This window comes from Tinamus guttatus, unplaced genomic scaffold (genome assembly GCF_059628265.1).
Source record: "Tinamus guttatus ecotype Peru unplaced genomic scaffold, ASM5962826v1 Tinamus_guttatus_pri_ptg000389l, whole genome shotgun sequence".
In the NCBI taxonomy this organism is placed as follows: Eukaryota; Metazoa; Chordata; class Aves; order Tinamiformes; family Tinamidae; genus Tinamus; species Tinamus guttatus.
The window spans coordinates 6,987,564-7,010,814 of NW_028288923.1; positions in this window are offsets into that span (position 1 = coordinate 6,987,564).

The window sequence follows — 23,251 nt, forward strand, 5'->3', positions numbered from 1 at the left end:
TTCTGAATTTACATTAGGCTCAGTTCTGCCCAGCACCAGCAGGGAATGAAGTTCTAGGATTACGGAAATCCACAGGAGCCAGTGCTTGCCCTACACAGCTCAAGAGCACCCAAGTCCCTTTTTGGATCTAGGTCGTGTCCCACTACTTGAAGATAAGACTACTTACTCCATATGGATATTGCAGTGATTGCTTAACATTTTTAAAGTACTTCTAGGATGAAGATCCCAGCACTGTCAAGTTCCACATGTTGCCATATGCTTCATGAAAAGTGAAGCTTTCTTGGAATCCCAGCTTTAATATTTCATTTTAAATAGACACAGAGACATTTTTAATCTCCCTGGTTGTGGGGGAAAATTTAAAATGACCTAAGTGTAACAGAAAGTTAGCAGCAGGGAAGAAGAAAGAAAATCCAGAGCGAATTTATTTTTTCAGAAAGTTTGGGATTTTATGGCAATGATTAAAGGAAGGATAGTGGTGTCTCAATCAGCAGCGCCCAGATACTGCAGGAAGTATTGCTTAATATAGAGAATCCATATACTTAAAGACTAGCTAGTACCTATTTTGAAAGCATGCTCAAAGGCGCAGAAAAGCTCAATAATTCAGTAAGCTTGACACCTCAAAGACACTTGGAGTAGACTGAATCCCTCTCCTGTAGTAACTAAAGGAGGGCTTATATACATATATACTGCATCTTTTCAAAGCATATTACAGCTCCAGCTATGATGTGAGCAGACAGACTCTTGAAGAGGAAGGAAGGATGCTCTCATGCTGCCTTCTGCTACCTCCTCATCCTCCCACTGCCCACACCAGGTAAGCTGTCAAAGCCTGAGAAAAAGAGCCTTAAGCTGCCCCAAACCTGGAGGCATCATAACAAGAGTTAACCATCATTTGGAGTGAGACCAGTCCAAGCACTTGCAAACCTTTCTGCTTTGGTTTTTCAACCTGCGTTGGAGATCCCAGGATCAGTTGGGATAAGGCAGAGAGAGTATGAGAGAAAGGCCAGAAAGAACATGAATTAACCCCCCCACGATTATCCTCCCTATCCTGATTCAAGTCCTTTGAAGTTTTCCACTTTTCTCCATTCCCAGAAAAAGCACTGGGGACAGAGGAAGAGTAATAAAATATTCCCAAATCACCGCTCACAGCTGCAAATACTGAATATTTAATACTTTGAGTTATTTATGTTTTGTGTGTTCCCAAATAGCATTTAATTTCTTCCTCTCTTTCCCCCTCCAGCTTTAATTAAGTCTCATCCCTTGCTTGTCAGACTTTGTTGCCCCTCTTGTAACAGCTTGCTTCCAGGTGAGTTTCCCTGGGCTTTTTCAGCCCTTATTTTGTGTTTTAAAAATAGCACATAAGAATAAATTTTAGTAAGACTCTCTGTAATTGAGCTCTGACCAAATGATTGTCAATATTTCCATTATAATTGCTTCTCTCTGACTCACCAAAATTCAGAAAATAAAATAATTTAAATAAATAAATAAGAAGAAAGACACACAGTTCAGAAGGGAGATCTCAGTTTGTCTTAAATTTCATCAGCCTTGTGCATGTTCTGAAAATGGAGGTGTAAATTCCAGCTTTAATGTGCAAGTGGAAAGGTTTTGGTTGTAAGACTGTATATGTATGGTATCCATACATATATAATATATAGAAGATGGACGCTTGCCCATGTCCAGAGCCACTGCTGGATCCTGTTAACGATTTCGTGCCATCGTGTGACAAGTGACTACCGGAGGTGAGGTTGATACCACCAGTCTGTACCTTCTCCCTGTCTGCTCCCTTGCTCCTCCTTGGTGTAGCCATCTGCAATGGTGGAGCGGAGCGAGCAGGTCTTTCTGCCACGTGTAAACAAAAGGCTCAGGTTTTCTGCTCGTGCATCTCCAACAGGCCATGTGCAGGGGCAGAGGGAGGATGTAGGGCTGGGACAAGATCGGAGCAAGCAGTAGTGGTCTACAGTATGGAGTGTTAAGGTAAGTGGCCCGTTGATCTGGCTCATATTTTGCCCAGTACAGTGCTTTTCATCATACGTTACGGAGTGGTGTCATCTTGGTCAAAAATGTCTCCGATGTTTTTTGCTCACTGATTAAGCACCTCTTCACCACATGCAAGATCTCTGTACCTTTTATGAAGGTGGCTCTCTCCTGGGCGATCCTGAGGCACTCTGGGCCCGGCAGGTGGTCAGGTCCTCTCGCCACTGCTGGCCTATGACCTTATGAGTACGGTCAGTCAACACACCACAAAACTTCCCTTGCTGTTTATCAAGTAGCAAAGCAAGCCAAATTGTGTCGTTTCTATAGCAGACCACTACAGTGAGTACGTGGTGGAGAGGGCCTACGCAGCGCCAACGACATGAAAGGTCCCGTGGTTCCGGGCCCACAGTCCGTGTTTGCCTGTCTCACCTATTGCTGGGCAACATGGCTTAGAGGGGTCGAGCAAGCAAGTGGAAAACGGAAATGGCAGAAAAAAACACCACCCAGCTTCTAAGAAATGTTTGTCTAAACTGTATGCCAACACATCTCAGGGAGTTGGTAGGTGCGTTTATCCTCCCAAATGAGGAAAAGCTCAGTAGCCGTGATGGTTAATCTGTTGTATTAGTCTTTCATTTCAGGCAATCCCAATCATGCATGTCAATAGGTATGTATTGTCCCAGAGATGTCCTGCCCAAATCAGGTCTCTGGTTTCCGAGTAATGAGGATATTTCACCAGGTGAGGTTTGCTGATAGTCAGAAGGTCTGCTCAAAACCACTGAGGACTTAGGCCTTGGAGACAGTTACCTTTTGAAATCCATCTGTTTTGATGAAAGAGGTGTCTGCTCCCAGATGTGACTGCCAGCACCCTCTGCATGCACACAGGGCTTGGTGGGTCTGGTTCCCTCCAGGCCAATGCAGATGGATTGACTTAGGCCATTAATTTTGACTATTTAAGCAACTCCAGTTCATTCTGCCTGAATTCTGTTAAGTATTTGTAAGCTCTGCTAGGGAAGCAGTCACAAACATTTATGGTTGGTAATCTGTCTGCTGACAGGGCTGGTTTTAGGAGAAGAGATGTCCTCCCAGCCTAGGATTACTTGGCTTTTGTGAAAGGTGAATTTCTCTCACATCTGATGGCGTGCTTGCCCTGGTGAGACCCATCTGGAGGACAGTGCCCACTGCTGTACAGGGCAGACTCTCTTCCACCTTCTGTTCTGCGAGTCCTGTGATTCAGCAGCTGTGAAGCGGACACATGCATGGTGAGCTGTGAATCCCTTCTGCATTCAAAATTCAAGTCCATCTCAGTGCCTCCAAGGAAGGAAGAGATGGGATGATGTGGAGGGCAAACATTAGTGCTTTGAAAAGGAGATACTGTATAGGGAGATGAGGGTTTCTGCATACATCTGTAGAGAAGCTTTTATAACTTTTTTTTTTTTTTTTTTGAATCAGCGCAATACGCAGTTGCTTTAACAGAAGAGGCTTATCTAGGCAGAAGTAGAGGATCCTTCCCAAGGAAACAGAAGGAATGCAGGGGTGAGTGCAGAGGGATGAATAGTGATCGCACTAGCGTTGGCAAATGCAAATATTTCCAAATATAATGACATTAAGTGTTCATTGTGAAATTAGATCGACTTTTTAAGAGCTTCAGGGTAAAAAAAGCACAGTATTCAGCTAATTAGACAAAGTTAAAAGATAATGTAAAACACTTTTTCTTCAAAAAGTATTTGTCTGCACTACCATGCATTTTAAAATGGAACTGCTTGAGATGGCAGTGTTATCAAATGATCTGCCATTAAAGGAATTATAATTCAGGTCTTTTTAATTCCCTATTGTGGAAATCTTTAAATTAGAACATATCTAAACTGTACAAATCTGTAGTTCTAGAACAATGCTGACACAGTTCTCTGATGCTCATTAAATTTTTTTATGCCTTGATTTCTATATAATAGAACATGAGGAAACTTAACTAACCCTACTGGGTTTTGTGCCCAATTCAGCTAATTACTTAAGCATGTGCCCAGCTTTAAGCATGTTAAGTAGTTCAGTCAGAGCTGGTGAGACCCCTGACATGCTTATATGAACTGGAACGAGAGGGACTCCAGTTTCCCTGCTTTACTTCAAGCATCAGGATGCAAAGGCCATTACTTTTAAAAACACAAGTCAAGTACTTAGTCATCAAAAGTATCTCAAGCTGAGAATATTAAAACTGACACCAAATGAATGGTTAATTTTGATAATTTACATCTGTGCATTTAAAGCCAGGCCTTGCTCTCACACATGCTTGGCGGCTGTTAAAAGTGCCTCGCTCAGCAACTTTGAGGTTCTTTAATAGACTCAAGCAACAAGAGAGGAAACTGCTTTGTAACAAAACAGCTTCTATCAATCAGAGTCTTTTTGCTAGCATGAAATGGCTTAAATGTGATATTTTGCTTAAGTTGAAAGAATGGATCTTTCATAAAGTGTCAGAAGACAAATACTGTTAATAGGTAGAATGTTTACTTCACTTCTGCTGGACTTCTAATTATATTTTTCTGTCTAAAACTACCTGAAATTGAAAGAACGGGTGCAGGGCTGGAGCATAATCTGAAACAGGTATTTGGTTAGTATTAGAGGTTTGATTTCTGTTTTTTTTTTTTTTTTTTTTGTCTGGATTTGTTGTCCTCCTGCTAAAGATATCACTAGTCCAAATTTGTTTTGTTCCTCTTGTTCCAGAGCCCAGTTATACAAAAATGTAGTGATACGCTTATCCTTAAGCATGTGCTTAGATATGCTCTTATGTAAGGATCTAAGCACGTCCTGGTGTAGTTCGCCGAATTAGGGGCCAGAAGCATGTGGTAATTTGATTATAAAACGTACTTGTCCCTCCCTGGGGGCCACGGGCATGCTTTCGGCATGGAGTATAATATTTTCAATATTTGCTACAAACGCAGCCACCACAAAACAAATCTGAAAATAGCTCTGCAACTCGTGCCACATGTGTGCGCGTCCCGCAGCGAGGGAGCCGCGGCCGCCGGGCCCGGCCCCGGGAGCGGGGCGACCCCGGCGCAGCCTTCGGGACGCTCCGCGTTGGTGCCTCGCTGTCTCGCAATCTGGGGACCATAAGGAGCTGCCGAGATACATTGTTGAGATAATTAAAAGTGTGTTTTCAAGCAGTAATTGTGAGGTCATGCGCCGCGATAGAAATATTTGATTTCATATAAAGAATCAAACAGTGCCTTAGTGTTCCTAGCAAATACATTCTCTGTTCAATTTTTACCTTGCTGCTTTTATCTGAGATGTAGCTGGAGAATATTGTGCCTGGCGTGAAAGTTAGTTGCTAGTTGCTACTGGCACTTTTTTTCCCCCAAACTGTACAGAGGTTTTCTTAGGCTGTCTCAAATTAACCAAGTGCACTTAAAAGGAGCTCAGGGTGTAATCTCTCTGTCTTTGTCTGCTGATAGAAGGACTCCCACAGGCTTCTGCAGAAGTTGGTCTGGGTGCGGAGATGAAAAAGACATTATTAATGCAGTGAAAAACTTGGCACATACAAAAAAATTGAAGAACTGTCTTTGTAAAGGATCTACCCAATGCGCTCCTGACTAAATTGGCCTGAACATAATTGATATTACTAGTCAACAACATCCAAAACCAATTCTGTGTCAATACTTTTGTATTCTTTTCTATCTCAAAACAACTGCACAATAATTTCCCAATCTATTTACATATCAAAAAAGAGATGGAGGATAAAGCTTTATTTATGATTTTTTTATGTTTATCAGATATATTTTTAAGGGAATTGTGATTTTTCAGAAAATGATGTACATCTTGGACAATGGTCTTTGCTTTGTGACTATATTTTTTTTGTTACTAAAACATCAGATGGGCAGAATCAGCGCTCCATGAAGTTTCGGTTGGGAAGAAAAGAAATTATAAGAATTTGCTTTTTTACTAAAGCCAGATTCTATCAAATTGGAAATGGTTTATGATAATGTGAAAACAGCATCATGCAAAGTTGCACAGTGTGTAAATAACAAATGATTAAGTTTCTTTTTTCTTTCTTAAAGTATCTTGTTTTGGACAGAAGGGCAAATTCTACCAAGTGGAACTACTTTTACCTTTGCGTGATATGGATGTAATTTAAAGTAGCCCTGGGTGTTCTCCTTGTGCTATTTATTTAACGTATTTTTACAGGAATAAAAGCCACTGAGATGAAACATCACACATGTAGCGTAGCCTGTCTGCAGTCCAAATACTATCGATTGCAATTGCAGAGACTTGTGATGCGAGGTCACCTTCGAGCCATTGATTGTTGATCGTCTTCCTCCCCGCCGCCGATGATGGCTGCGTTAATTATGCTGCTGAACTTAGCAATTTCTTACTTTTTTTTTTGCCATCTTACTGCCATCCATTTTCCTAAAATAATTCAAATGTAATAGTCATAAAAAAGAAGCTTGAAATAAGAGCTAAAGGAGTTTCAAAGAAAAATGTTTTGTAAATGCTGAGCGACAACATTAAATAAAATTAGTGTCGTTACATTTCCCTTGGCAAGACAGCCAAATTTGAGAACATGCACAGAAAAAACAGGAAGACATGTAATGGGCTGCTAGGAAAAGATTCCTGGAATCCTGCAGAAAAAGAAGTGTTGGTTTGCAGCTCTCTGTTAAATATTGTATTTTGGCAGTTTGTTTCAATTACGCTAAGGCTCACTGACACTTATGTGACTTTATTAAGTATGTGCTTACATGCCTACGTGCCTGCTCTGTTTAACCTGTTTTTCTTGACGTGGTACATGCGTGTAAATGTACACACGCATGAAATGGGTAGCACCATCACAACCTGTGGCTGAAAGACTGACGTTTTTCAGCTCCTGTTTGAATATGAACTGAAAGGCTGTGTAGTTTTGTTTGCAGCAGAGCGAGTCTTACAGCAGTGGGGTATGGCTGGGGTCCTTAGGAGCAGATGCTTTTCTAATGTTAGCTGAAATTCCACTGCTGCTGGTTTAAAATATGTATTAAAGACAAAGGCTTTTTAGATTCCCAAATCTTAGATCCTTTGGGGTATTTTAAATGTGGATTGTATAGGTTGAGCAAAAGAGTGTCAGTGTGTGGAATGGTTTTCCAAAGAAGCCTCTTGAAGAAGGTATCCAAGCGCTTGGCTTAAACCCACTGCCCAAATACCTGGGTGCATGTGCCCTGTTCTTAAAAGCTTCTCTCCAAATGGAATTGCAATACACTGCCTCGGGGCTATGAAATATCTTTTTACTCAAACATTTCACAGCCTACACTCAGCAATATTTATATTCTAATGAAACATAAATGTCCTGTAAGAAGAAAGCATCTCTTCCTCTGATGTCAACGCATGCATTTGCAAAATTGTTATGAAAAGCATTTTTCACAGGGATGCGTTGTGCCCATTGCTGTAATTTTCTTGCTTACAGGGCCGTGTGCATTACCTGCCTCATCTAAATTATTAACAATTTAAAGATAAATAAATGAAAAACAAACATCCCATATTCCTTTGCTCTACCTAGTAATATTTTATTTCTAATAGGTGCTACCCTATAAACATCAGGAACTGTGCGAGTGTTGAGAGGGTGTTTGAGCCAAGCAAATGCCAAGATGCCCAAGATGTGTGGGTAGGACCAAACTCACCCTTGAAGTGGAGGAATACTGAAGGAGGAGGAGAGGCTTCAAGTTTTCCAGACAAAAGCAGGAACACAGCGAGGCTCCAGGAGACAGCAGAGGAAAGGTTTGTTCACCTTAACTTGGCATCCTTATTGCTACCATATGTTAATGTGTGTAAATCAAGGAGAGGGGCTGTGCTGGTGCTTTTGAATCCTGAATCAAGAGCTGGGCCATCATGGACAGTGCAGTTCATACCCACTGTCCCCTCTCCGTGTCAGCTCACCAACAGCACCGCGCTTGTCCCAACATACAGAAATGAGCTCCCTGCCCAAGCCCAACCTGGAAGCAAGAGTTTTAGCTCCCTTGATTCCTCTTTTCTCAGCTCATTTCAGCAGCGACCAAGACTGTTCCCCAAATCAAACGTGACTCGTTAGACAGGAGCAACACTGATGAAGTGTCCTATTTGAAGATACTGAGACAGTTGTGAGTTTATGCAGTGAAACAGAATTCTATATTTCCTTAACTATTGGTTTTATTGAATTATGTACAATGTAAAATTGATACTGCTTATTACCCTCTCGTAATGTAGAGTATTCCACAGATATTTTTGACACTAAATGTACTCCTACATTTATTTGATTCAAAATAGGTTGTCATTTACAAAACAAGAATAAAAGGTATTTGTCTTTTTAAATGTGTTTTTATAGAGAGGCCAGACACGATCTCCAACAGAGGCTGCTGTGCTAGCAGCATACGTCCAGGCACCTTGCACATGCCAGAAAGAGAGCATCTGTAAATGTTATTACAGGAAGGTAGATGTACCATGAAGTTTCAAAGGCCTGGAGAGGCATGTGGAAACGGCCTCTGATAATACGGTTGACAAATTAACAGTTTTCGGTATGAGGCTCTTTTAAAAGGTTTTCCTTTTTTTTCTTTTCTTTCTGCTGAATTCTGGCTACATGGATTCGGGGCATGTAGGAAAAGCAGTTTAAGAAATGATAATTCCAGTGGTTGCAATAACAGCTCAGAGTGCCAGTTTGAAAGGCCACCTCCCCCTTAAATGGCCTGAAATGTGAGATCTTTCATAAAAATAGTGGGGAAGAAGCAACTCTGCTAATCCCTCCCTTTGATGACTAGCTCTACTATTCCTTAGGGAAATCTGTCCGCTGGGGCTGGTTTCAAGGTTGGTGCTCTGAGCCATCTGGATCGCTGACCTCTTTTTCATCTCCTTTTCCACATGGATCATAAACCAGGTATTTGTAACTCTGTGTCTGTCCTTCCTGCAGGTACCAGCCCACCTTTGGTCTGGAGTTTTGTGTAGGTATTGTAAGAGTTGCCCAATAGCCACGATTTGCCTGTTCCTTCAAATTACACATACTCTACTCGGAGACCATTTCTCTTTTTGATGGAGGATTTATTAAATAGAAATGAGAGTGGCAGTATTGTTGTCTGGGAAGATCAGATGCGTCTGATGTGTCATGTAAGCTGTAGAGTTGGGCACCTGCAACCATCAAATATTCAAGATAACATCTTTGGATAAAATGTAGCACTGTTTTTAATTTAAATGTTTTCTTCCTGCAGTACAAAAAAAAACCCTCCTTATAGATATGTGGTTTCTAAAGAAAAAAAAAAAAAGGATTTAAAATTACATGTGATAATCAACTTTTCCCACCTATACCTGTGCTCTTTAAAAAAAATCTATTTAACAATAAGCAGTTACACTTTTACCCAAACTTCAAGAAATGGAAATTCACATAAATCTCACCTTTAAGATTTTTTTCTAAACTACTCAACCCCTCTCTACATTTCTTGCATTTTCACAGCCAACAATTCTGTACATGGACAAAGTCATTATAGTGTTATACACAGTACTCTATGGAAGCATAAATTGAGAATTAGCATCAAACTAAACAGTAGCTGAGTGCATTTTAATAAAAGTCACCAATGATTTTAGTGTCAAGTAGCCCAGGCAGGAAAAAAAAAATGCTCATGCATTACATGATGTTATGAACCTTTCTATTAAAAGTAACAGACAGACAGACTTGTTTGCTCAGGTTGTTGGCTTACACTTCTGCTCAGAGAGCTGCAAGGCACTTCGGACTGGGAGAAAATGGTCCCATAGCCCTGCTCAGTATTGTCCAGCTCCTACGTGCAGCCAGGAAGAGGTAAAAGGTTCGGCTCAATTTCATCTAGTTTGGTAATGGCAACAAAATAGTGACCCATAATTTTTATATTCGAAAACAGAAGACTTCCTGGAGTACTTAATTTCACTAGCAGTAAGAAAAGCCTACTGCTCAAGTCATAAATTGTCTGAAAATCTCAAATTCTTCTCTAGGACTTTATAAGTTTGCAGTGAGTGTGTTTTCTGTTGTCAGATGCTTATTGAGTCAGACTTTATCGGTCTACAAAGCTTTACTTGAGCTGGGATGGCACGTGTGTAAACCCGATGTGCTATGTCCAAATGGAAGTGATACAGGATCCTGTAGTTGCTGCATTTCTTTTTAACTCAGAAATATTTTGGGCATTATATTTCTGATCTGAATTCTTCAGAAATCAATTAGTGAGTCACTTTATCTGCATAAAGCATGTAAAATATCATGTTGTATTCATGATATTTAATGTGCAGATGTTTTCCTTTTTGCACATCTGCATGCAATAAATCCATTTTCTGTGTAGGAATGGTGTTTTATTTTATGAAACAATATGAAGTCTTGAATAAATAATTTAGATTGCATATTGCATTTACAATAGCTAAACATACCCCAAACATACTTTTTTACATATGAGAACTTTAGCCAATTGCTTTTAAATAGGCAACAGTTTCCTAATATTTGGATTTAGTTTAAACATAAATGGATATATGTAAAAATGACAAACATCTTGTGTAGGATTTTTTTTTTATGTTTCTGGTTTTAACATCTGTGCCAGTTGAGCAGAGTGGCTTTGCAGCGGGGCTGCTGCTGTTGGTGCAAGCTGTCGAAACGAGGGTGTGCAGAGCACAAACGTCTGCCTCCTTCCGTCCGCCTGTCCTGTCCGTAAGCAAATGCAGAGCAAAACCTGCTATGTTGTAAAACCTGTGCACATTAGGGGGTGCTCCACATGAAAACATGATAGGCAAAGGCAAGCATACAGAGAGTTTGGCATGCATTTCTCCCACCGGACCATCCAAATTTCATGGTTATTGGGCAAAATGTGTTTTCTGCCTGTTTTCCTGTGGGTTTTCACTGATGCTTGTACATATATGAATATATACATGTATGTATACAAACAGATATATCCAGAGCTGGGCAGTCATTTCTACTGCTATCGACATACCAGGATCAGGTGTTTTTATAGTATGTTATATGTTGTGTCTGTGTTATGGTGCTGCAACACTGAGCATATGTGATATATGGCAAGTATATATATGTTTGAACATTATTTCCATTTTTTAAACAATGCCCTAAATCCTTGTAAACTGATCTGTGGTAATGTATTCAGTAGTAATCCTAGGCATCAAAAGTTAAAAAAGAAAATGCTGGTTTAAAGCAGAAACACGTGTGGCTCTCCAAGCATCGAGTGTTAAAGCGTTACTGACATGGCTCTTGTGGCTTGTATCCTGTCCTGCGCAAGTCCCTCGTGCACATCCGTATCCTCTGCCATGCCTGGAAATGGCCATGGCCACCAATGCCCTTCCCAGTCTGAGCCACATTAAACAGCAAGTGATATTTTTGGTTGGAACTGAGTGATTTCACGCTGCGGCCCGTGCAGCATGTCCCGGGGCCAGGGTAATGAGGCCAGCAGTAGCAGTCTTGCTTGAGGCCTTAAAGGCTCTTTTTCCTCATTCTAGCACCAGTCTGGGCCTGGAGAAGAGAACCCAACCGGGCAATTGAGACCAAGGCCCAGGGGACCGAGGGGACCAGGAGCACGGGACCCCGCATGTTGCTGCGCTGGCAGCTCGTTACATTTGCTATTATTGAGGGCAGGAGAAGCTTAAGCTGTTTGGAGAGATCCAACGGGAAGGAGCAGGGAAGTCAGCGATGCCGGTTTCTCTCACTGGCTCTGCCAGATGCTTGCTGTGTGACCTTGGGTGAAAGACTTATTCTCTCAGTGTCTCAGTTTACGCATTAGTGAAATGAGAGTAATGATACTTACCTATCTCACTGGGGCTTTTTGAGGCTTAATTAATTGATGTTTGTAAATCACTTTGCGATCCTCTGGTGAAAGTTGTTAGGGAACTGCCAAGTATTTATCCTCTCCATTTTTTTTTCTCCTGCTAGTCTGCACTCATCCATCTAATATCTAAAAGCATGCTCACAGCTAGCAACAGATACTAGCCAAATTGCTCTTAACGGGAGATGTATGGAAGCTTTCACAAAATTACTTTCGTAAATTACCAGGCTTTTTGAAGTACCACATCCAGGGATGCAATGAAAAGCAATGCTGACAAGTGTCTGTGCTCCTCACTGAGCAGCATATTTCAACAAATCCTAGTGTTTGGGGCTCTTTTGAATTTCAGATGTGTCTTTCTTTTAATTGATTTACCTTTGGAAAATTTGTCAGGGCTCCTAAAAATTTTTCCCTTGCTTTCCATTTGGAGCAGATTGGAAGTGGCTGGACCACGTGTTTATTAGATCAGGACAGGAGATGAGCACCCCTATGTGCTATTTTTTATTTTGGAGTTTAACCTTTTGTGTAGTATGGGGCCCTGTGGAAGTGTAAGGTGGACCCTTGTAGGCTCTGCAGCTTCATTGGCATCATCTTCAACTGCAAGGCCTGAGGTATCCGGCATGAGGAGCTGGGCATGAGGGGCAGGAGCTGCCCCCACGTGTTGCTGTCAGGAGGTGAAACAGCTCCCATAAAAATTGAAAAAATCCCCCAAAACTCTGACCAAGACCCTTTACGGGCCTGCCGAGGCTCGGCCGCTTCCTTTCCCAGCACCGCAGCTCCTCGCCCCTGCCGGCATCTTCCTCGGGAGCTGCAGCTGGAGGAAGCAAGTGTGTGCTGAGGGCTTTGTTTCGCTGTGGAATTAAACATAGAGGTTTGGATGCTTCCTGTTAGAAATAAATAGGGGATAATAAAAGCAGCACAAGTTTTCCAAAGCGAGCAGGACTCCTATGCTACCCTGCTTCCAGGTGACGTCTTGGTTGTCCTGAGCTCCATCACAGCCCACCTGGCGCATGGGCAAAGCCCAGAAATGCCCCTGCACTCCAGCAGAAACGTTGGAAATGTTTGAAACCCATCCGTTTCCACAGAACATGCCTTTTTCTAGCCAGGGCCATTTTCCCATTAAAATCACTTTGTTGGGAAATTCTCAGCCAGCTGTAGCAGCACGACCCTCGCTCCCTCATTTGCTTTCTTGTGTTTCGGGAGCATCTCTGCGCTTAAGCCTGAAAAACAGCCCGAATTTTTAGCAGTCTTAAAGAAGGTCATTGCAGCCGATGTGCAGGAAGTGATGCAGAGAAGCATAATTGGCCATTTTTTGTATTCACTGTTTAGCACTAGGTATAGCAGTATTTCCAGCTGGAGAGTAGTAGCAGCAACTCTCTTCGTCATTATTCCGGGTGAATGCGTGAATAAAACAGCCTGATTTTATTCAAAACTGAATCAAATTCAAGCATCCGCAGATTTCTTGTAAAAGACTCCCATTATCACCTAATAGTGTATACACTGTCCTTTCCTCCATGCTCATCTTGCCTTTCTTTGCAATTCTTTTTCCTCTTGTGGTGTTATTTGAAGCTTCCTCTTCCCTGCTTCATCTTCCCTGGACACCAGGCTGCATTCAGCCATTTGCCCCTTCCCACCTCCCGTGTGTTTGTGCTATCTTAGCCCCCTTCTTGCAGATCCCTTAGGAAAACCTGGTCATCACCGACCCAGGAGTGTTAATGCAGGCATAGCAAGAATGCTGTTACCTATTGCGTACTAACACTCCCGCCACTGCTGTTTCTGCCAGAAGATAGTGCAGGTTGGAAGAGTTCCCAGGAAAGTCTTGGGTACAAGATTCTCATTTTTTAATTCTAAGCAAACGGCCATTAGTCTTAGAGATGAATGAATCAAAATGTAAATAACAATCTGGTAACCCAGTGATTCGATTTTGACTTTGATTCATAAACATACACTTTTAGAAATGTATGCTTTATTTATATAAAAGCCTGCTATAGTAGATGTGGTTTGTTGGCCTTTTGTGTACATACAATAGATACACATGTGCATACCATACACAAATATTTCCCCAAAGACATCAAAAAAGGGCACCCTAATGTATTCCACCCTATAGCAGTATTTCACATCAGATTTGATGGTCTCTGATGGTGTCTTTGTACCCACTTTTAAGCTTTCTCCTTTTTTGTGCATGGGTACTTCTGCATTCCCATGCAAAATCACACGCAAGGACCTTAGCTCGTGAACATGAACACGGGGCTGAAGCCCAGTCATGTCGAGGGCCAGGCGGGGCTTCACAAACCTCAGCTGTCGTCATATCTGGCCCAGTATTAACAAACACTCTGGGAGAAATAAATAAATAAATAAATATTTTAAAAGGATTTTTCAGCTAGAATTTTATGAAGCAAATAGAGTGTGTGGGGGTGTGAATGCGTGTGTCTGCGAGCTTCCCCAAAGAGCACTGCTTAAATGACTGTTTACAAAGCTGAGTAGCTATAGGGAATTCATTTGGAAGTAGGCTTAAAATACAATTAACTTGCTGTGCAAAAACCATCCTAATAGCTTTTATTCCTCCTTATTGACAGAGATTGGAGGGGAGGGAGGGCAGCAAAAATATAAAACAACTCTACAATCCAACACTGAGTGTTTATTTAAAAGAGGACATTTAGCTCCAGTTCCAGAATCAGTTACAGAATATCCCCTTGAAGTATTTTGGCTATAATTAGTGGGGACCTAAGTGAGATAAGAGTGGCCATTTAATTATCAGATAACTTTACATAAATTTGAAAGGGTTCTGAGTGGATAAGAACTGTGGTAATGTTTTCTATTCTGAGAAAATATCAACATCTAAATATTTAATACAGTCACAGGAAATTTAAATGAAGTAAATTTTCAGAGAAAAATGAGGCGAAGAGCTTCCCACAGCAGTGTGGTAGAGATAGGGTTTCCTTTTAATTTTTCATGAATATTTGTTCTTCTGAGGGTTACATAAGTGATATCATGCAATTTGAAAGCCCTCTTTTCCCCTTCCTCAGTGGTATCATAACTAAAGGCACATTTGCTCGCGTGTTAATTCAGAAATGGGCCTAACTGCTAGCTCTGCTTAACAAAACTGTGGTGCAACTTTATCGTGAGAACTTATTTGTGTGCTGCGAATCTTCTGTTCGTTGTGCTCCTGAAATCCAGCCGTACTTTATATGAGAATGCAGAGAAAAAAGACAAATGGTTTATCCTCTAAGCCACCCAGCATCCTGTTCTTGATATTTCAGTAACATATGCTAACATATGCTTTCCTCAAGAAGTTCAAAAACATGCTTTTAGCAACAATGAAAATAGTACCATACATCGAATTCAACTTTAAACCTCATAGTTTACCTCTAATACCATTACCTCATGTATAGAAGAAAATGTAAATCTAAAATATGCTGGTGATTATAACCTTTCTTCCTGACAGACACTGCAATATAAATGCACATAAATTGAATTTCTTCTTTAAAGAAATTTGAATACCTTTGGAGCATTTTAGCAAATCATCTCCAGCCCTTATGGCACAACTTCAATGGACTGTGGAAAAGTGCTCTCCCTATGGCATGACTCCTGCAATAGAAGGACACAGCAAGGCAGAGACATGCCAAGAAAAATAGAATGTACTCCATTGATATTCAAAAGTTATTTTATTAAACTTGCACAAAAGACTGAAAAACTGGAAGCTGGTTTTATTAGAAAAGGCATTCAAATATTAACTCTGTGAGTGCTGCTTGTGTTGCCTGTCTGGAGAAATAATATTCGAAGATACACAATTCGAATGGTTTGACTTTGCTCCCTAGGACAGCTGCTCAATTCCTTGTGTTAACCATTAAATCAGAAACTGTGAGAACGAGTAAGTGATTTGTAGGAGATCCTCCAGCATCAGATAAGAGAGCTTCAGAGGGATATCCCTGGAGGGAGAAACGAAATATATTTGAGCAATCCTGTGCTAATTAGTAAATATGCCAACAGCAGCCATATTTTAGGATTGCATTTCTAAGAGAACATATGGAAATGCTCCTGAATATCATCAGCTGCCAGTGTTTATCCTAGAATAGGGATGGGAAATAAAGATGCCAAAAAAAGTATTTTTCATAGGGGCAAATGCTAATATTTCCATAACATGTTGGAAGGATAAACTAAACTGAAGTTTCATAAGTGTTTGGTTGAGTGGAGAACGGCCAAGTTTTCTCTGAATTGGTTGGATCACTTTAATGTTAATCAAAACAAGACAGGTGTTTACTTTAGCAAGGTGAGGTGCTTCAGTGCATTAAAGATTTTTACCTCACTGTGCGTAGTGCAATGTATATAATTTATGGTAATCTTGGGGATTGAAAGAACGGCTCATTGAAGTAAACTTGCCACATGATATATTTAAGATGATCTACTGCCAGGTAAATTCATGGGTTAAGAAAGTTGCCTCAGCAGTGAAATATTGCCCTTAGCCTTTGGCTCCACATATGGTACAGACTTTCCAACTTCAGAACTTCAGAAATTGGTAAACGCTGTAACCTGTCAATAAATATGATATGTGTGTGGATGTGTCAACATTGCCACAATCCGCCATTACAGTTAATGGTCTGTATGTGTTTGCATTCCTACTATAACAACCTATTTTCAGAGCTTTCTAATTTATGCAGAAACATTTCCTAATGACAGAAATCTGGTATGTGACATCAGCCAAAGAACCTTTCCTTCCAAACAAAACCTGTTTTGATGTAGAGTTTTACAAGCAGAGAGGTATTATTTATATTCTTAACAAATAACTTTTCATAGAAAAGTTATGAATAAAGACTTCATTTATTGTTTTTGCTTTTCCTGAGTGACAGTGTGTGGTCACTCAAGAGTGACTGGAAGCAGGTCTGCGACGCAGACTCTATATTTTAGTTATATGTCAGATACGTTACTGTCCTCCCTCCTTCTCCATTCTAGTTTGAGGAGAGAGTGGGTGAAAGTTTTAAAGCTCCTCAGTGGCCCAGGGCCAGATGAGAGTTAAGGCACTAAATGGCTTTTAAAATCTGGCTGCTAGACTTGTTCTCAATAAAGCAACATAGGCACTTAAGAGTCCGAGTCTCACTGAGAGTCTTTGGGATTTAGATTCCTACCTCCCAGAATTAAAGCAAGGGAAGATTTCAGTAGTCACCTCAATTGTTTTCCAAATGCACCTAGACATTTTTCCTGTTTGGAACCTGACCCTGAGACACATCTCAGTGTCCTGTGCCCAAAAGGTGAGCGAATGCCGTGCCGAGCTGGCTGGAACAGTACAACTGTCTACACCAGCAATTGAAAGTCACACTTGTTTATTTGGTGTGGTGATTTAAATCTGAATTAATTCCTAATCCTATCCAATTAATTCCCTATCCATGCCGCATGTGTGGCCTAGGTGCCAGAAGCCGTTGGAGAGACATACTGGGGATAATTCATCCTCTAGGAATCACCCGATGGATTGGCTAGTTTTACAGATACTAAAAATGCAGAGCATCGTGGAATACAGTGCAATACAGTGCTGGGAAGTGTCATGACCTTATCATGACCCATTTAAGTGAATTAAAGGAGAGTGTATGCTTTAATTAATAGTTCATAAGTGTGTAGCCCATGCAATGGCAGGGAAAACTTTATAACCTTGAAGTTGATAGCTTCAAAAAGCAGAACAAACATGTAATGATCTCTAAATCTATTAAGCTCTGTGATTTTAAGCCAATGTTCTGATTTTGGGGTGCAGCTTATGGCGTGTCAGATGATAATGTCAAGAATGATGAAGTCATTTGAACATCTGCCTGTCGATTCTCACATTGAAAAGATCAGTTCTTACTGGAGGAATATTTGTTCCCATCTAGTATTGATGTATTGATTAAGCTGCTCTGGCAGCTGATTGTTTCCTTTGGAAATCTATGAATTAAAAGTAAATACGTAGCTGTCATTTCCCTGAGGCCAGATCCCGCTAAAGGTGGTCAGGTGAAGATGCTCTTTAACCAGAATTCTAAGTCCTGAAACTGGCGTTTACAATAGAAAAACCAACAAAATGTTAACTTGCTATAATACAACAGTTATGTAAATACAGTTTATAATGTACTTAATATGCTAATCTGTGAATATCAAGAAGCAGAATCTCACTGGAGCAGAACTCCGCTGTGGCGTATCAGCATTTGCTTGCAGAAAAAAGGGGAAAGAATGTGAAGCCTGTGAGTGTGAGCTGCTTCTGGTTAGCCCGGCATTTTGGGGAGAATGAACAGCACTTCTTAATTTTCACTTCAACCACTAGCTGTTTTTTTTTATGGTATGTCCTGCCAGTTAGGCTTGATTCTGCCATGTTTTTTGATGATTTATTTTTGTTTGACAATAATATAAAATACAAACCATCTGATGCTAGGTTTTAGCTCCATTAACTGGGAACCACAAACCTATGCTATGTCACTTTTTCTTTTTATAGTGCTGTTTCAAACTTACTGGCATAATTGATCGATTTTTTTCCTTGTCTGGATTAAATGATGTTTTTGGCCAGAGCTTCATACCAGGAAGCCAAATTTTTTTATTCTTATGACTCCCATCTCAGTGTTGCATAGGACTAACTGTATAATGTGAAAATGCCGCATTTGTAAACACATAATTATGTACACTAAACGTGTTTCTTAATGTATCCCTAATTTGGCTGTGCTGTTACACTGGTGACAGCTGCTGGCACGCAGACATACCCAATTTGCACCATGCCAACGCTAGGAAAGCTCAGTTAAACTGAGCCTGGATGTTGTGCAAATACTGCAGCTTAATGTTTTAAAAAATCAGTCCCTTGGTAGCCTCCATACAGATGGGTTTCTGTTAAAAATATGTATCAATGCATACACCTCTAATGCAAATGTATGGGTTTTAGAGAGGATCCAGTTAAGAGAGATGTGCTGGCACATTATTACCAAAGCGATTCTTCTGTTGTGCCCTGGAGCTCCCTAGACATCACTAGAATGGGGGCTCTCCAGCTTTCTGAACCAAGGCGCCACAGCCAACCCTTGCTGTCTCTTCTAGGTTGCTGCAAGGATTCAGCAGGAGGCAAAGCCTGGCATATCCCATGCAGTTGCATCCTGAAATGGAGCTACGTCCAGGTGAGGGGCTGCAGAAGACTTGGAGTCAGTCTAAAAAGGGCTATTTAGAAATGTGCACCGCTGGCTGCAGTGCTCAATGTGCTTATCATTCAAGCTGAAGAGATAATTTTAGCAGCTAGAAATGGTAAATGTATCTTTTACCTTGACACAGGCGGTTTCTCATAGCCAGCTTTGCAAACTGTGATAGATCCTTTGTACAAGCCAGTTACACATTCTATCCTACATGAACCTTAATATGTGTGTCTCGCCAGCCGTGCTGGGGAGCCCCTTTCCACTCTGTAGTGTGAAGAATTAATAAGTCACAATGGGTCAGTAAGAGGTTCTGGTGTGAGGGAAGTGTCCTCAAACTGCCAAAATGTATGACATGCAACGGAGAACACTTTTAGTCATTCTGCAAATAATTCTGTCACTAGGTTTGAGTTGTGCAACACATCCCAGTATGGCTCTCTTCAAAACGCAGGGAAAATACCAGCAGAAGGCCCCATTTTTCAGCAGTCTTTGCACAAGTAGTGCTCGTTTGTGTTATTTGAGGCCCTCCTGTTGCAATAAAAGAGAATAGGAAAATAAAACGTCTTAGTGCAAAGGGAACGAGAATCAAACCAGGCTGCAGAAAACCTTTCCCATGTTTTAAACCTCCTATTCATATCTGTGGGCTGTTGTAATGAGTTAATATCGTGAGCCAGCTAATATTTGCTTCTCTGGAAACTAATACGGCGGGTAAAAGCTCTGGAGGGGACGAGGAGCGAGGGAGACCTGACAGTTTGAGGCTTGCCAGGTCTGCAGGAGCCGTGCGGGACGGCGCGGCCACCTCGGCCGCCGCGCGGCGAGCCGGGCCGGGAGCTGCGCAGACCGGCCAGCGCCGGGAGCTGCCGTGGTTTGCGCGCCCCTGGGCTAATTCACAAAGCGAGACGTGAAATCAAAGGGAAATATCATTTCCTCTCCTACAAGGTATTAATATCCTGCTCAATTTAATTTCTGCCTTCTGTTATTGTGAACCCTTTAATACGTAGTTAGCTTGGCAGGGATTTTCTGACAGCATTAAAAGAGAATTTTCCCCTGCAATCATGTTACGAGACTTGCTACAGCTCCCAATAGTGTGTCCCTCTAGGAGGAGCAGCGGAGGGAGATGCTGCAGGAGACCAGATCCTCCTTGGACAAGGGGCTCCTGCACCCCTGGGGACCTGGGACACTGGGTGGCTGCAAGGCTGTCTATGAGAAAGCATTGCTGTCCATTAAGAAAAAAAAGGGGGAAAATGGAGAGAAGTCACTGGAAAGCTCAAAGTGCCCTGGAAAAGTCATTCAGTATTATTTAAAGCATATTTTTTTTCCTGTTCATCTTACACTGTTTTTTTTTTTTCTGATTAGGTAAAAAGGGCATTTTTACAAAGGCACTTCATGCCTTTAAAATGTTGTTGCTCCCATGTTAAGCAGCTTTTCAATGAAAACACATTGTTGTTCCACGTTCATTTCTGTGCAAGCAAACCAGAGTTGGAGTTTGCCTACTTTCAGCATAAAATAAGACAAAGTCTTAAATTAGTCATGAAACCACCAAAAAGATTTATTAAGCTGAGGTTTCAAAACGGAGCTGACTTTCCTCCTTCTGCAGATTTCAGCTTGTTTGGTTTGTCTTTAGTTTATTTGCTATAGATCATAAACAGGACTCTAGAGCCTGCAGAAATTGCCTTCTTCTCAGGAACTACTCAATATGACAAATGATAAAATACCATGGGGCTCATTACTATTAATTTCATGAGCAATTTCTAAATTGTTCTCTCAGTGCTGAAAAGCAAGACAAAAATATGAAAAACTGAGGAGAGAAAGTGTTGGTAATTCTTATCTCTTTCACAAATCCCAAGCATGAGATCTGTCTTTCCAGCTGAATCCTGGAAAACCAGTTGAATCAACATTCCATTAAGGCCTTTTTTCCTATGTTATTAACATATTTCCCTATAGTAGCCCTTTCTTGTTATACTGCTAAAGTGTTTCCTTGGGAATTATATTCATTTCAGAGGTGACACGTGGTTTCAAGTTGCCAGTTTTACCTTATTTCCACTGAGCAGCAGCTGGGAAGATGTGTCTTTTTTTTCCTCTACCAAAATGCATGACTCAGGTATTCAGTACTGAAGCAACAGCAGGACATATTTTTCCCTCCACTCACCTCATTTTTTTTTCTTTCTAATTAGAGGATCCTTCTCATTGCTGTGGCCAAAAGACTTTTAATATTCCTTATGATTTCCCTGTGCAAGCAGTATGCGGGATGTGGCAAATGTGAAGATGCAGCTCGCACGGCTCGGGTCCTGCTGGTGCACGTGAGGGGTGTTACAGCAGCCAGGCAGCAGCTCGGATGTGTTTTGAGATTTTTGGTGTGTCACTCAAGCCCCTTGGCCGAGCGTCCTTTGTGCGCCTGGATTATGAATTTTATACTGGCAGAAGGTGCCGTTTGTGGAAAACAGATTTTGTCGGGAGGAGCTGCCAACATATTTCCTTAGCCTGACATCAGAATACAACAAATTCTGTCAGGAAAGCCTTATTCTAAAATATGTGTCTGTGCATGAGTGTTTCTGTGTGTATCTATGTGTTCAGGGCTTCCTTTTAATTTAGTGAACTACTAGGCATACGTATCCATAACGCAGTGACCGTCTCTTTGCCATGTCCACAGGCAGACATCACTTTGGGATCCTTCATCTCAAGCTTCAGCAGTCCCAGACGAACTCCTGGAGTTGGCCAAGAGCATCCAAACCAGAACTGCTAGAAATAGGCAGCATTGTCCTGACTTTTGGCCCCATCATCACAAAAAAAATTGATCATCTTAAATTCTGCTTAGCAGCCTGACAGCTTATGATCATATTGTCATATGATCGGGTTTAATATGAGTATTCTCTTAATTTCAAAACCATCCATGTTGTTTCAGTCACCAAGTTTCACATCTGAAACCTCAAAATAAACATACAAGCTCACTGCTGCTCACTGGCCATGAGACTTGCTTAATTGCTTAGTGCCTATACTTAAAAAGGAAACGGCAAATTTTACGACTAATGGGAGGGCTTCATTTTAGAATATTTCAAGCGCCTCAGCTGAAAAACATTACTTTAACTACTTTACCCTGCTTTAATATTGTTTCATTTGAAAATATAAATTGTATGGGCTTTCTTTTACTAGTGACTTTGGAAAGTGTAAAATCAATGGTTTCTCTATTTTCTGACTTTTATTAGCCTAAGAGTGGGAAAGCATAACATTCAAAAATACATACATCCTATTTTTGTCTCTTGGCTGAGGAGAAGGCTTTGCTTTGCTTTTGCCCAGAGACACGGGAAGCGGTGATGGATAGTCAGAGGGGCAGCCCATGGCTTTTATTCCCACTGTGCTCTATGATTCGTAACACTTATTGTGTTTGGAGTTAAATTTGAGGCATTCCAGAGCCTGGACACTGTGTGCAGCGAGGGCCAGTGGGCAGCGCACCGGGCTGGGAGGCGACGGCCCTGGAGCCGGAGGTTGGGATGAGCTGGGAAGAGGAGCCCGGGCATCCCCACTCCTGCACCCCTGCGAACGCTGCACCAGAACAGGTACCAAATCCTGCTGATTCCGTTTCAAACCCTGGGCTCCTGCTCTCAGCAGGGCCTTTCCTCACGGCGCGGGGGGATCACTCCCTTTCCCCAGCTTTGCTCTCCCATCAGCCGAGGGGGATAATGAGGCTTTTCCGTGCTCCAGATCTGTGGCTGAAAGTTGAAGTGACTTGTTAGTGATGTTTCTCAGGTTTTGGAGTCTGTATAAATAATATATTGATAATGGTTTGTTATTTTGCTTTGGTTTCTTTTCAAGCATTGTCAACCGTTGTTCTAAAAAGTACATTAAAATGCAGAAGGAGGATTTTGCAGTCAGCTACAGCTCTGTTAGAGAGGAGTAATGGGGGGAAGCAGGCTTCAACAGATAGGCAGGCAGTCGTCTTGATCGTACATGTGTTTTAACTTGTGGAAAGACAAAAATAGTCTTTGTGCCAGAGATGTCTAAAAACTCACTGAGTTGTCATCTCAATAAACTATCAGTCAGGACCTTTGGCATTTTGTTACTGTCTCCTGTGTGGCTTTATTCACCTCTCCCTGCATTTTGTTGTAGGTAGTCAGAAAAGTCTTGGATGTCTTTTTTATTTTATTTATTTTGTTTTGTTTGTTTATTTATTTATTTCTACAGGGCCTTGGTCTGCTTTGCATCTGTGTTTGACTGCAGCAAGGCAAGAAAGGGTGAAAATGGATCAATCCACAGCAAAGCAACGGGAGAGCTGTTTAGTACTGTTGAAATAACTCCAGGCCTATACTGACAGATCTCAGTGCTAGAGCTTCAAAGAATACTAGCAGTCCTACAGGATTTTTTTTTTTAAGTGAAGTGCTAATGTTCCCTCTTGGTGCATTTCTGAAACTG